The sequence below is a fragment of the Lolium rigidum genome, chromosome 5 (assembly GCF_022539505.1).
Source record: "Lolium rigidum isolate FL_2022 chromosome 5, APGP_CSIRO_Lrig_0.1, whole genome shotgun sequence".
Classification (NCBI taxonomy): domain Eukaryota; kingdom Viridiplantae; phylum Streptophyta; class Magnoliopsida; order Poales; family Poaceae; genus Lolium; species Lolium rigidum.
The window spans coordinates 87980416-87986415 of NC_061512.1; positions in this window are offsets into that span (position 1 = coordinate 87980416).

Genomic DNA, 6000 nt, shown 5'->3' on the forward strand with positions numbered 1-6000 from the left:
TGGCAGGAATCTTCATCTCGCGGAGTCGCTGCCCTCGTGCTAGCCACCTGCAAGGCGCACTTCCCCACCATGAGATTTGCAGATGTCGCACGCGGAGTCCCCAAGGATACCGTCATGAGACATCTCCTCTCGGAAGCCATGGGATTTGATCGCCTTTTTGCTGGACGAGTTAACCACTCGTTTTGGTACAACAAATATGATCTTCCCAAAGGCTTTTCCGACCCGGAGGAGGAGGAAGAAGGCTGCCGAGGAGGGCGATGAGGAAGGCTCCGGGTCAAGTGCTGACCACGACGAGGAAGGCTCCGACTTCGATGACGGCGGCTCGGGCGGTGGCTCGGATGATGGCTCCGCCTACATAGCTTCGACGAAGAGCCAGTCCTCCGAGAACCTGTGAAACAATAAGAATCGATGCATCACTTTTGACCCCGGAGTGGGTTTGTAATGAATAACTTAAATTTTTAAGTAGCTAGGGACGAAGACATGTTATGCGCGGGCGGAGAACACTTATCCTGCTATCCGTTTAATATTATATGCATGTTTCGTTTTTGTGTTGAAAAGCAAGTGCTGACTTCGTTGTTTTCCGGCTCGCCCGCTTGACCTTCCGCGAGCTGGAAGACCTTAGCCGGAAACACTCGCCAGCGGCGACGAAGCCCAATGGCAATCCGTCAATAACCGCGGAAACAAGCCCCCAAGCATAGGTGCCGGAAATCGCTACTAGGAATCCACGAGTTCGCAACAGATAACAATTTAATCAGAAAACTTAAGCTTACGTCCTAAAGGACGATTTTGAGAAATCACAACTTTTATACACGCCTAGGCGGAAACATCCAGCTCTGCGGTTTTAGTCGGAAAAAAAAACATACACGATCTAAAATGAACAAGTAAAGGAGGTAAAAGACTCAAAGAGTGAACCATAAGCTTTATTTCATTGATCATGTATAACTATTACAGAGTTTGTAACTCGGAAAAAATACGCTAAGTGTAGAAAGGACGTAGGCTGTGCAATGTTCCGGGGGCGATCTGTCTCGTCGTAGATGTCATCCGGATCCTCACGCTTGCGTTTCCGGTGCCAATTAGCAGGTCTGTCCTTCAGCTCTCGGAAATCAACAAGGTAGTACGATCCGTTATGAAGCACTTTGCTAACGACGAAGGGTCCTTCCCAAGGAGACTGCAGCTTATGGTCTTTCACCTGCCGAAGGCGGAGGACCAGGTCTCCTGCCATGAAAGAGCGATTCCGGACTCGACGACTGTGATAATGTCGGAGCTTCTGCTGGTAGATGGCGGAGCGCTGGTCAGCTAAATTCTGAGCTTCCTCGATCAGATCTACAGATAGGCTGTCCGGCCTCGTCGATTGTTTCTTCGTTGAAGGCGGAAACTCGCGGCGAATCGTGGATGATGTCGGAGGGAAGCACGGCTTCGGATCCGTATACCAGGAAAAATGGGGCAAACCCTGTTGACCTGTTAGGGGTAGTTCGCAAACTCCACAAAACAGCTTCCAACTCGTCAGCCCAAGCTCCAGCTGCTCGTCGCAGCGGTTCTTCAAGGCGTGGCTTAATTCCTGATAATATTAGGCCGTTAGCCCTTTCAACTTGACCATTGGATTGTGGATGAGCCACAGATGCAAGGTCCAGCCGAATCCCTACTGTCTCACAATAATCCCTCAATTCTCCCTGAGCGAAGTTTGTGCCATTATCTGTGATTATGCTGTGTGGGATGCCGAATCTCATCACGAGGCTGCAGACGAATTTGAGTGCCGTAGCACCGTCGGCTTTTCTCACTGGCTTAGCCTCGATCCATTTGTTGAACTTGTCAACAGCGACTAGGAGGTATTCAAAACCGCCAGGAGATGATCTTTTTAACTTACCAACCATATCGAGCCCCCAGACCGCAAACGGCCAGGTGATAGTTATGGTCTTCAGCTCTTGGGCTGGAGCATTTGGTTGAGTAGCATAGTATCGACAACCTCGGCAGGTTTTTACCAACTTGTCAGCATCTTCTTTAGCTGTGAGCCAGTAAAATCCTAGCCGGAAAGCTTTGGCAACGAGGGACCTGGGAGCGGCGTGATGCCCGCAATCCCCTGCGTGGATCTCTCTGAGTATTTCAATGCCATCTTGGCTGGAAACGCATTTAAGGAAAACTCCCGTTGCACTTCGTTTGTAGAGCTGTCCATCAACAATTGTGTAGGATCTTGCTCGTCTGATGATCTGTCGTGCTAGGACCTCGTCCTCCGGCAACTTCTGATCAATGAGATAATCCAGGAAAGGCTGGGTCCAAGCCGGAATGATAACCATCACTTCCTTTGCCGGAGATACTGCCACATCTGGATTTTCCGGGTTAGCGCCCTTAACTGAGGGTACCCGTAGGTGCTCCAGGAAAATGCCAGGCGGAATTTGCTTCCTGCCGGATCCGAGCTTGGATAGCATGTCTGCTGCTGCGTTATCGTCTCTCCTGACGTACTTGACTTCGTATCCGAGGAAGCACTTGGCGATCTCGTCAACTTCGTCTCTGTAGGCCGCCATGACGGAGTTTCTGGCGTTCCAGGTTCCGGCTACTTGTTGTGCCACCAGGTCGGAATCTCCACAGCATATAATGTGCTTGATCCCGATTTCCTTAGCAATGCGCAGACCGTGTAGTAGAGCCTCGTATTCCGCCATATTGTTTGTAGCTTCGAAGTGGATCTGCGGAACATACTTGCGGTTCTTCTCCGGTAGGGGACTTCGGGGTGACTCCGGCTCCTGAGCCTTGATGCTGCTTGGATCCATCGAAGTGCATGACCCATGTTTCTGGTTCCGGCTCCAGACTTGCATCCGGAGCTTCTGTCCAATCTGCGACGAAATCCGCCAAGACTTGGGATTTAACCGCGGTCCTAGGCTTGTAAGCGATGTCGAAGGCGGATAATTCGATGCCCCATTTAGCCGTACGCCCTGTTGCGTCAGCGTTGTTGAGAATCGTTGACAGCGGATCCTTGGTCACAACTGTTACTGGGTGTTCTTGGAAGTAGTGTCTCAGCTTCCGGCTGCCTAGGAACACTCCATAAGCTAGCTTCTGAAAGTGAGGGTATCTTTGCTTTGACTCCGTCAGTACCTCGCTAATGTAATAGACAGGTCTTTGGACGTCATATTCATGACCTTCTTCCTTTCGCTCCACCACTATGACGAGGCTGATAACTTTGTTTGTAGCTGCCAGATAAAGGAGCATTGGCTCTGACTCTGCTGGGGCTGCTAAGATAGGTGGGGAGGTGAGTATTTCCTTCAACCCCCGAAGAGCTGCGTCAGCTGCGTCGTCCCAGACGAATTTGTCTGTTTTCTTCAGCAGCTTGTACAAAGGTAGCGCCTTCTCGCCAAGACGACTAACAAACCTACTGATTGCTGCGACGCAACCAGTTAGTCGTTGCACATCTTTAAGACAAGTTGGCCGTTTGATACACAGGATTGCCTTGATTTTTTCCGGGTTAACCTCAATGCCTCTGTGAGAGACTATGAAGCCAAGGAGTTTTCCGGCTGGCACGCCAAAGACGCACTTCGGCGGATTCAACATCATCTTGTACCTGCGGAGATTGTCGAAGGTTTACGTGAGGTCGCCGATCAAGTCGGATCCTTTCGGGTCATGACCGCGATGTCGTCGACGTAAGCGTGCACGTTCCGGCCGATTTGGTCCTTCAGGCACCGCTGCATCGTACGTTGGTAGGTGGCACCTGCATTTTTCAAACCAAAGGGCATGGTGACATAGCGATGAAGTGCCGAAGGGGGTGATGAACGAAGTCGCCTTTTGGTCAGACTCCTTCATCCGAATCTGATGATACCCGGAATACGCATCAAGAAAACACAAAAGTTCCGCCCCCACCGTCGAATCAATGACTTGGTCAATGCGCGGCAAGGGGAACGGATCCTTCGGACAATGTTTGTTCAAGCCGGAGTAATCGATGCACATTCTTAGTATTTCAATGTTCTTTTTGGGTACAAGGACGGGATTTGCGACCCAATCAGTGTGGATAACTTCTATTACAAAACCTGCCTCTAGTAACTTAGCTAGTTCCATTCCTATGGCGCGGCGCTTCTTATCTCCAAAGCGTCGCATAGCTTGCTTCACCGGTTTAGCCCCCGGATTTATGTTGAGGTAATGCTCGGCGAGTTCCCTAGGTACTCCAGACATGTCAGAAGGTTGCCATGCGAAGATATCCATGTTAGCGCGGAGGAACTCGACGAGCGCGTCTTCCTATTTGGGGTCCATGTTGGCTCCGACTGAAACCTGCTTGGAAGGGTCGCCTACGATGAGGTCGTGCTTCTTGGTTTCTATCGCGGCCTTGAAGGAGGTCTTCTGTTCAGAGATCTGCTTCTTGGTGGTCTGCATCTCAGTCGGATCCACCGCGGCTCTGTAGCCTTGCAGCTCCTCTCCAGATATCACAGACTCTGTGAAGGCGGCTTCGCCTAACTCGCATTCATGAGTCTTCTTGTAGTGTCCGGATACGGTAATCATACCCTTGGGACCCGGAATCTTGAGCTTGTTGTAGATGTAGCACGCTCTCGCGTGGAACTTGTGGTAGGTGGGCCTGCCGAAGATGACGTGGTAGGAGCTCTTGAAGGGCACAACTTCAAACGTGATCTTCTCTTCGCGGAAATTGTGAACATCGCCGAAGGCCACGGGAAGTGTAATGCTGCCGAGAGAATTCGCCTTCTTACCCGGAACCACGCCATGAAACTCAGTTGTGCTGTGTTTGAGCTGTTCCTTGGTGAGGTTCATCCGCTCTAGAGTCTCCAGGTACATGATGTTCAAGCTGGCTCCCCCATCCATGAGGCATTTGGAGAAGTCGTACCCGTCTATGCGGGGACTTACAACCAAGGCGTAGCATTCTTTTGGCACAATGACAGGATGATCCTCCCTGTCAAATGTGCACGGGACTTCCGACCACCTGACATACTGCGGCACAGCCGGAACTGTGGCGTTCAGGATCCGGGTAGGCTGACTTGGTAGCGCGGATCGTTGGGGTTCCGAGGAAAGTGTGGTAAGCCCCCACGCTCTTTTTCTCGAATGGGTTGGATTTACCTGCGGACCCTGCCTTGGGATCCGGCGAGTTATCATCCTCATCCATTGCCTCGGAACTGTCCTCCTCCTTGTCTTTGTTTTTGCCCTTGCCTCCTTTGCCGCGAGGGCGGTGCTTCCGGGCTCGCTTGTATCCTGCTTCCGGGTCGTTTTTTAGATCATTGACCCACTTGCAGTTGCGGTTGGTGTGAGTGGACTTCCCTGTAACCGGATCCAGGTGGGCCAGGCAGGGCATGTCTCTGTACTCCTCGTAGGTTTGCGGGGCGCGGGATCCGCCAGCTGTGGCCTCAGTGCCGTGCTGCTGACCCCTGCCGGCTCCACCTCCACGGCCGCGTCCTCTTCCGCCTCCTTGGCCTCCTCGCTGAAAGGCCATGGCGATCAAGTCGGATCCACCACTCTTTTGGTCATCAGGGTTTTTCCGCTTGGTGCCGCTGCCGCTGTCGTTATCACGGTTCTTCTTTTGCTGGTGCAGGGGGATTGCTGTAGCTGCTAGATCTCCGCCAGCGTCGTCATCGGCGGCAGTATGATCACTGGCGATGGTGATCATGTCATCCAAAGTCAGCTTGTTTGCATTGACCAAGCGAGGTCAGCTTGTGCCGCAGCCAGTCCTCCTCGCTGCAAGCCGCCAATGAAGGCGTGCATTGTCTGTGCGGTTATCAACGTTCTCGCACTCGTTTCGCATGCCAACCATCGGGTGAGGAAATTCCTGGATGTTTCACCCTTCTTCCGGATACATGCTCGCAGGTCGCTTGTTGTGGCGAGGTCTCTTGTAGGTGCCCCCGAAGTGTTTCTCGAAAGCGTTCTTCAGGTCAAACCAGCAAAAGATGGAATTCTTCTCGAGGTCGCTGAGCCATATCCGGGCTGGACCTACAAGGTACAACTGAAGCATGCGGCAGGCGATGTTAGGGGTTCCTCCGGCGAAGGTCACAGCATTATAGTAATCTTCAATCCAGGTATCCG